The sequence below is a fragment of the Schistocerca nitens genome, chromosome 2 (assembly GCF_023898315.1).
Source record: "Schistocerca nitens isolate TAMUIC-IGC-003100 chromosome 2, iqSchNite1.1, whole genome shotgun sequence".
Taxonomy (NCBI): domain Eukaryota; kingdom Metazoa; phylum Arthropoda; class Insecta; order Orthoptera; family Acrididae; genus Schistocerca; species Schistocerca nitens.
In genome coordinates, this window is record NC_064615.1 from 155,796,625 (window position 1) to 155,806,558 (window position 9,934).

A 9,934-nucleotide genomic window follows, 5' to 3' on the forward strand; every position below is an offset into this window, starting at 1 on the left:
TGCAACTGCGCTGTGGTGACGGGCCGATCCGCTGCGTCCCTCAGCCCCCGCGTTAACTCGGCCGCGCTCCCGGCAGAGTCACCGCCGCTAATAGACAATTCGTAGGCGAGCTCCTCTTACCGCAATTCAGCGACATCGGGCACCTCCCTCGCAGCCATGCTGAAACAATAGGTAGTATCCGAAAAACCAAGAGAATTCCACCAGCAAAATAACCCAAAATTGAGCAATACCAATTTTTTAACTCTACTGAATACAATAACATACACCACCTACAATCCAGCACAAACACGCTCTGCCACCAAAGATGTGACGTAGCAATGAAATGGTGGTGCTGGGAATTACAGACACACGTAATGACACTCCAATGAACGAAGTTTCATGCTTTTATTACACACAGATATTTAATCAAACTCAAAAGGTTAGCCCCCAGATAGCCTTACAAGAGAGTTATAACTTTTTTAAATACAACGTCAGGCGCGTAATGGAGCCTCTTAGGGATATTGCAGCAAGAGAGGGGAAGAAAACCAATGTGTCAGATGTGGAAAGGGTCCTTCCGGATGCCATGAAGGGTACAGGGTGCACCCATCTGCAGGTGGTCGCTCATGTCGGCACCAATGATGTGTGTCGCTATGGATCGGAGGAAATCCTCTCTGGCTTCCGGCGGCTATCTGATTTGGTGAAGACTGCCAGTCTCGCTAGCGGGATGAAAGCAGAGCTCACCATCTGCAGCATCGTCGACAGGACTGACTGCGGTCCTTTGGTACAGAGCAGAGTTGAGGGTCTGAATCAGAGGCTGAGACGGTTCTGCGACCGTGTGGGCTGCGGATTCCTCGACCTGCGCCGTAGGGTGGTGGGGTTTCGGGTTCCACTGGATAGGTTAGGAGTCCACTACACGCAGCAGGTGACTACACGGGTAGCAGGGGTTGTGTGGCGTGGACTGGGCGGTTTTTTAGGTTATATGGCCTCGGGCAAGTACAGAAAGGGCAACAGCCTCAAAGGGTGCGGGGCAAAGTCAGGACATGCGGGGACCAAGCAGCAATCGGTATTGTAATTGTAAACTACCGAAGCTGCATCGGTAAAGTACCGGAACTTCAAGCGTTGATAGAAAGCACCGAAGCTGAAATCGTTATAGATTTTCTCTGCCTCGTGATGACTGGGTGTTGTGTGATGTCCTTAGGTTAGTTAGGTTTAAGTAGTTCTAAGTTCTAGGGGACTGATGACCATAGATGTTAAGTCCCATAGTACTCAGAGCCATTTTTTTAAAATCGTTATAGGTACGGAAAGCTGGCTGAAGCCAGAGATAAATTCTGCCGAAATTTTTACAGAGGCACAGAAGGGTAGATTGCATGCAACCGGTGGTGGCGTGTTCGTCGCTGTTAGTAGTAGTTTATCCTGTAGTGTAGTAGAAGTGGATAGTTCCTGTGAATTATTATGGGTGGAGTTTACACTCAACAACCGAGCTAGGTTAATAATTGGCTCCTTTTACCGATCACCCGAGTCAGCGGCATTAGTGGCAGAACAACTGAGAGAAAATTTGGAATACATTTCACATAAATTTTCTCAGCATGTAATAGTTTTAGGTGGAGATTTCAATTTACCTGATATAGACTGGGACACTCAGATGTTTAGGACGGGTGCTAGGGACAGAGCATCGAGTGACAGTATGCTGAGTGCACTATCCGAAAATTCCCTCGTGCAATTAAACAGAGAACCGACTCGTGGAGATAACTTCTTGGACCTACTGATAACAAACAGACCCGAACTTTTCGACTCTGTAAGCGGAGAACAGGGAATCAGTGATCATAAGGCCGTTGCAGCATCCCTGAATATGGGAGTTAATAGGAATAAAATAAAAGGGAGGAAGATTTATCTGTTTAGCAGGAATAATAGAAGGCAGATTTCAGACTACCTAACAGATCAAAACGAAAATTTCTGTTCCGACACTAACAATATTGAGTGTTTATAGAAAAAGTTCAAGGCAATCGTAAAATGCGTTTTAGACAGGTACGTGCCGAGTAAAACTGTGAGGGACGGGAAAAACCCATCGTGGTTCAACAACAAAATTAGGAAACAACCGCGAAAGCAAAGAGAGCTTCACTGCAAGTTTAAACGCAGCCAAAACCTCTCAGACAAACAGAAGCTAAACGATGTCAAAGTTAGCGTAAGGAGGGCTATGATTGAAGCTTTCAGTGAATTCGAAAGTAAAATTCTATGCACTGACTTGACAAAAAATTCTAGGAACTTCTGGTCTTACGTTAAATCAGTAAATGGCTCGAAACAGCATGTCCAGACACTCCGGGATGATGATGGCATTGTAACAGAGGATGACACGCGTAAAGCTGAAATACTAAACACCTTTTTCCAAAGCTGTTTCACTGAGGAATATCGCACTGCAGTTTCTTCTCTAAATCCTCGCACAAACGAAAAAATGGCTGAAATAGAAATAAGTGTCCAAGGAATATAAAAGCAACTGGAATCACTCAAGAGAGAAAAGTCCACTGGACCTGACGGGATTCCAATTATATTCTACACAGAATACGCGAAAGAACTTGCCCCCCTTCTAACAGCCGTGTACCGCAAGTCTCTAGAGGAACGGAAGGTTCCAAATGCTTGGGAAAGAGCACAGGTAGTCCCAGTCTTCAAGAAGGGTCGTCGAGCAGATGCGCAAAACTATAGACCTATATCTCTGACGTCGAACTGTTGTATAATTTTAGAACATGTTTTTTGCTCGCTTATCATGTCGTTTCTGGAAACCCAGAATCTACTCTGTAGGAATCAACATGGATTCTGGAAAGAGCGATCGTGTGAGGCCCAACTCGCTTTATTTGTTCATGAGACCCAGAAAATATTAGATACAGGCTCCCAGGTAGATGCTATTTTCCTTGACTTCCGGAAGCCGTTCGATACAGTTCCGCACTCTCGCCTGATAAACAAAGTATGAGCGTACGGAATATCAGACCAGCTGTGTGGCTGGATTGAAGAGTTTTTAGCAAACAGAACACAGCATGTTGTTATCAATGGAGAGACGTCTACAGACGTTAAAGTAACTTCTGGCGTGCCACAGGGGAGTGTTATGGGACCATTGCTTTTCACAATATATATAAATGACCTAGTAGATAGTGTCGGAAGTTCCATGCAGCATTAGAAAATTGTAGCGAAATGCAGGAAGATCTGTAGTGGATAGGCACTTGGTGCAGGGAGTGTCAACTGTCCCTTAACATAGACAAATGTAATGTATTGCGAATACATAGAAAGAAGGATCCTTTATTGTATGATTATGTGCTAGCGGAACAAACACTGGTAGCAGTTACTTCTGTAAAATATCTGGGAGTATGCGTGCGGAACCATTTGAAGTGGAATGATCATATAAAATTAATTGTTGGTAAGGCGGGTACCAGGATGAGATTCATTGGGAGAGTCCTTAGAAAATGTAGTCCATCAACAAAGGAGGTGGCTTACCAAACACTCGTTCGACCTATACTTGAGTATTGCTCATCAGTGTGGGATCCGTACCAGATCGGGGCCGGCCGCGGTGGTCTCGCGGTTCTAGGCGCGCAGTCCGGAACCGTGCGACTGCTACGGTCGCAGGTTCGAATCCTGCCTCGGGCATGGATGTGTGTGATGTCCTTAGGTTAGTTAGGTTTAAGTAGTTCTAAGTTCTAGGGGACTAATGACCACAGTAGTTGAGTCCCATAGTGCTCAGAGCCATTTTTGAACCAGATCGGGTTGACGGAGGAGATAGAGAAGATCCAAAGGAGAGCGGCGCGTTTCGTCACAGGGTTATTTGGTAACCGTGATAGCGTTACGGAGATGTTTAGCAAACTCAAGTGGCAGACTCCGCTAGAGAGGCGCTCTGCATCGTGGTCTTGCTCGCCAGGTTTCGAGTGGGTGCGTTTCTGGATGAGGTATCGAATATATTGCTTCCCCCTACTTATACCTCCCGAGGAGATCACGAATGTAAAATTAGAGAGATTCGAGCGCGCACGGAGTTTTTCCCGCGAACCATACGCGACTGGAACAGAAAAGGGAAGTAATGACAGTGGCACGTAAAGTACCCTCCGCCACACACCGTTGGCTGGCTTGCGGAGTATAAATGTAGATATAGATGTAGAACTTTTAAGATCAATCAGTAGGGAAAATTTGAATTAAAATTTCATTCCCCTTTTTATCTTTAAGAAAGAGCTCATATTAAGACACCAGCGAATGCACCATCATGACAAACGTACTTGGAATCAGAATGAGATTTTCACTCTGCAGCGGAGTGTGCGCTGATATGAAACTTCCTGGCAGATTAAACTTGTGTGCTGGACCGAAAAAATGGTTCAAATGGCTCTGAGCACTATGGGACTCAACTGCTGTGGTTATCAGTCCCCTAGAACTTAGAACTACTTAAACCTAACTAACCTAAGGACATCACACACATCCATGCCCGAGGCAGGATTCGAACCTGCGACCGTAGCAGTCGCACGGTTCCGGACTATGCGCCTAGAACCGCGAGAGCACCGCGGCCGGCTGCTGGACCGAGACTCGAGCTCGGGACCTTTGCCTTTCGCGGGCAAGTGCACTTGCCCGTGAAAGGCAAAGGTACCGAGTTCGAGTGTTTGAAGTTTCGTACTTGGAATCAACCAAAACAATTATCAAAATATGTACTGCCTTCACCTTCCTGCATTTAGAATAAACAATTTTAAAAGGGCCTACAGATAATCTTTACATAAAAAACAAATCCAATCAACTTACATGAGAGACAGAAATCGTACACATCTCACCAGCAATTAACAAGAAAGATTTAAATTTACGCACTGAGTTCACCGTCCTGCATTTCAGAATAAATAATATTAAAATGACCACAGGTAATCCTTACACAATATGACAGTCCGTTACAAATTTGAACTGATAGCTCACAGATTAACATTGCCCATGTACAGCCCTCCTCCCAAAATGTGAACGACATCTCTTTTTCGACAATACTCAAATGAATAACAGGAATACAGTACTCAATATAATACCTATGGTTTTTGCCAAGAGAAGCACGCGCGCCAAAACTACATGGACTCGATACAATAACCACGATGAGCACCAGTAACGTACTTCACTACACCCAGTCACTCGACCGTGTGAGCAGTAAATAAGCTTTTACAAGCTGTAACCGCCATAAGAATCCGCATAGGCTAACAGTTGCAAACGGCCATCTCGACCAACATCGCCTTTATGTATTTGGCTGTTTAACATCGCTGAGAGTCCACAATTCGGCGAACGGCGGCATGCAGCAATTCCAGCGGGCTCCGTTCATACAGTTCTTCACGCCCACTCGTTCCATCAGCGGCTTGGAACCTCCGGTTTACCGTCCACGTGCTCCGCCCCCCAGTCCAACGGATCAGGAGGACAAAGACTGCAGCCACTTTTCATCAGCCATCTATGTCGCAGCGGGAAGCTTTTGTCGTCCCACTCCGGAAGGTTCTGACCGCACGGTGTCAGCAGCACGGACCCGGCAGACCCCTGAGTACGTACTCAGCCATTGCAGCCGCCGGAGGTGTCACGCGTCGGGAATTCAAAGTGGCGGCCGGTGGCGCCGGAATCGAACCGCCACAGTGTATGATGGCTCTCGATCTTCCATCGTAACAGAGTCCATCAACATAAGGTGGCAAATATGAGGTAGCCAAGGAGGTAGAAAAGGTGGAAACGTGTGTTCTACTATGCCAAGACTGCTTGGTAGCTACAACAGGAAAACACAATTAATTAGCAGGAGTACAAAATAAGAAAGTATTTATTACTTAACTTTGCTGTAGTCCATGATCAGGTGGTTGACAATTACAGAAGACGCGAATAGACTGAGCGTCTGTAGAATGACATAATTTACAAGTCACAAATCTTGCAGTGATGAATTAATCTCACGTAATATTGAATGTCGAATGCGGTGAATTTGAAGACTAACTTGGAACGGAGCTACAAAGACTTGATGACAGAAATGACTGAACTGCAGACTATTACTAACATCGCCGCTGGCTGACCACCGAGCGCGGCTTCGAACTGTAGACTGGCACAACTGCACTGCTCTCCTGCTGCACATGAAGTGGCCTCGCGGCGAGCATAAGTACTGCGACTGGCTGTGTAATCTTTGGCTAACACAGCCGTTCTTCTGTTCCGCTTATCGAGAAAATCGCATGACTGACGACATCACAGTATATACCTTGAGGCAGCACAATTCGCGAGGTGCAAATTACCCAGACTATATTCATAAGGTATTTGAGAATGAGACCGCTTAGCAACGTTCAAGAAACTATACTCTTGATTTCACACCTACTCTAAGCTTTTTCTCGTTGGCACCCCGCCACAAAATATTAATACAAAAAATAGGTCATTGCTTACAAAATATTTGTTTTACATGTGGTGAAATTTCAATATCAGCCACGACGTTTCAATTTATTATTTATTATTTGTTCTATTCACTACATATTTTGTATAAGTATCTACATATGCCAACTATAGCATATCATTGTACGACTCTTAATTTAGGTGATTTAAGCCGTAAACATTGAAATGCATGAAAACTATTGTCTTAGCGTCCTCAGTTATAAAGGTTTCACATGCTTAACGTCAGATATTCAACAAATGAACTCATTTGCGAAGTATAGATACATTTGATGTTGTTTTATGTGTCGGAGCTCGACTCTTTGACTACCCGGGTGGGGTTCCTGGTTAGGAAACACATGAAAATCTTAATTTGCTAGTAAGGAAACTGCGGGGAAATACATAGTAGCCGGCCGCGGCGGTCTCGCGGTTATAGGCGCGCAGTCCGGAACCGTGGGACTGCTGCGGTCGCAGGTTCGAATTCTGCCTCGGGCATGGATGTGTGTGATGTCCTTAGGTTAGTTAGGTTTAAGTAGTTCTAGGTTCTAGGGGACTGATAACCACAGCAGTTGAGTCCCATAGTGCTCAGAGCCAATACATAGTAACAAACTGAAAGAAACATGTCCTACTTATGAATAAGATTCATTACAATAGTCAAATCAGTAAAAGGAGACACCAAAAGGCATAAATTATCTTAGATGACATCAGAACTGTAGCGGCTACTGATACACTCGAAAAACTAACACATACATATGTAAGCGGATGATAGGCAGTTGACCAGTGTCTTTCTTATAAACAATCTCAGATAATTTTGCATACTGTGTTTATGCTGTATAGATTTCTATATATCTCAGTTCGAATGGAAACAAATTGCCAAGGAGAAAATACTCAGTAGATCTTTAAAAATCACTCATAAATCAGTACACAACGTACAAGATACGAATTGCATGACAGAAAGAACCAGAAGAGATTATGAAATATACATGAAAACGAGAAAATACACTACTGGCCATTAAAATTGATAAAACAACAAGACCATATGCAGAATATAAACGGGTATTCATTGGACAAATATATTATACTAGAACCGACATGTGATTACATTTTCACGCGATATGGGTGCACAGCTCCTGAGAAATCAGTACCGAGAACAACCACCTTGATACGCCTGGGCATTGAGTCAAACAGAGCTTGGATGGCGTGTACAGGCACAGCTGCCCATGCAGCTTCAACACGATACCGCAGTTCATCAAGAGTAGTGACTGGCATATTGTGACGAGCCAGTTTCTCGGCCACCATTGACCAGACGTTTTCAATTGGTGAGAGATCTGGCGAATGTGCTGGCCAGGGCATCAGTCGAACATTTTCTGTATCCAGAAAGGCCCGTACATGACCTGCAACATGCGGTCGTGCATTACCCTGCTGAAATGTAGGGTTTCGCATGGATCGAATGAAGGGTAGAGCCACGGGTCGTAACACATCTGAAATGTAACGTCCACTGTTCAAAGTGCCGTCAATGCCAAGAAGAGGTGACCGAGACGTGCAACCAATGGCACCCCATACCATCACGCCGAGTGATACGCCAGTATGGCGATGACGATTACACGCTTCCAATGTGCGTTCACCACGATGTCGCCAAACACGGATGCGACCATCATGATGCTGTAAACAGCACCTGGATTCATCAGAAAAAATGACGTTTTGCCATTCGGGCACCCAGTTTCGTCGTTGAGTACACCATCGCAGGCGCTCCTGTCTGTGATGCAGCGTCAAGGGTAACCGCAGCCATGGTATCCCAGCTGATAGTCCATGCTGCTGCAATCGTCGTCGAACTGTTCGTGCAGATGGTTGTTGTCTTCCAAACGTCCCCATCTGTTGACTCAGGGATCGAGACGTGGCTGCACGATCCGTTACAGCTATGCGGATAAGATGCCTGTCATCTCGACTGCTAGTGATACGAGGCCGTTGGGATCCAGCACGGCGTTCCGTAATTACCCTCCTAAACCCAACGATTCCATATTCTGCTAACAGTCATTGAATCTCGACCAAAGCGAGCAGCAATGTCGCGACACGATAAACCGTAGTCGCGAAAGGGTACAATCCGACCTTTATCAAAGTCGGAAACGTGATGGTACGCATTTCTCCTCCTTACACGAGGCATCACAACAATGTTTCACCGGGCAACGCCGGTCAACTGCTGTTTGTGTATGAGAAATCGGTTGGAAACTTTCCTCATGTCAGCACGTTGTAGGTGTTGCCACCGGCGTCAACCTTGTGTGAATGCTCTGAAAAGCTAATCATTTGCATATCACAGCATCGTATTCCTGTCGGTTAAATTTCGAGTCTGTGGCACGTCATCTTCGTGGTGTAGCAATTTTAATGGCCAGTAGTGTACGATTCTAGTCTGCGGTGTAGATCAATACAGAAAACAGTAAAATTATGTCTGTAAATTCTATCTTTCAAAAAATGTAAGTACGACTCTTACTGTTTGAACTGTGGTAGACGTAGTTGTATAGATTACGTAACCCGCTTGAGTTCCAACTGGAATCAAACAGTACTTTGTTAGAAATTCGTGTACAGACATGGTTTTATCGCTATTACTTGTTACATTTCGATCGCATGGTGTAAAGAAGTTGAGAGGTGGCATGAGCCCCCTCTCATATTTCTATCTTACGACTCTCCTCTCTATTTGCATGCGGTGGAGGGCTGCTATTCCTTCACACGCGGACTTCCCACGCAGCGTCTCTCGTCACCCGGGTGGTCCGGTGACAGGCGGGTTAAGCCGACGTGTGTGAGGCAGTCGAGTGAATGCTTTGCAGACGCCGACATTGTCAAGAGACACGCCCGCTGGGGTGTGAAGTAGCGGCTGGGCTAGAGGTTCCGTTACTTCGGAGAAACTTAGCGAAAACACTTTCTGGCGGGCTACCAGCGAGGCGTGGGAATGACTTGTGTACCCTGGCAGTTGTGGCGGGAAAATTCCCGCACTTTCTGCAAAATAGTAACGGTGATTGGTTTGCTCAGGGCATAGCGCCGTGACGTAGCAAAATCAGCACAGAAATTGGCGCCAAGAATCTCCATTGGTGGAATGGTAGTGCTCCGGCAATGGAGTGGAATTTCCGCCGGTTTTCGAGTTGCTGATTGGAACGTTTAACCTTGGCCACTGTCGTGGGGGCGGAAATGTTCTGTGTTCGGCCTGTACGGGTGCTCTTGTGGGGAGTCGGCAGTCGCCTTTCGGTCGAGGACGTCGAAGCAACCAGCCCTCGCCTGCGGTACGCCAGATCGTGTTCTGGGAGATAAGAAGACCGTTTGGTAATGTATTTCCGCAGCACCGGCAGATAGGGATTTTCCTAGGTGACAATCAGAGCTCAGCAGAGCGCGCCTGTTCATCCTTTTCTAACTTTGTTCTGTTTCGAGTAGCAGCAATTACTGTTGGGTTAGCTGTGTGTCTCTCTTGAGATTTGAGTGGAAAGGAATTGGCTCCACATACCACCTCGTCTTAAACCTCACGATCTAGTTTAGGGACAACTTCACCTTTACAGTGTTTGTATGAATCTCCAAATTTGAGCCAATTTGATGTATTATATTT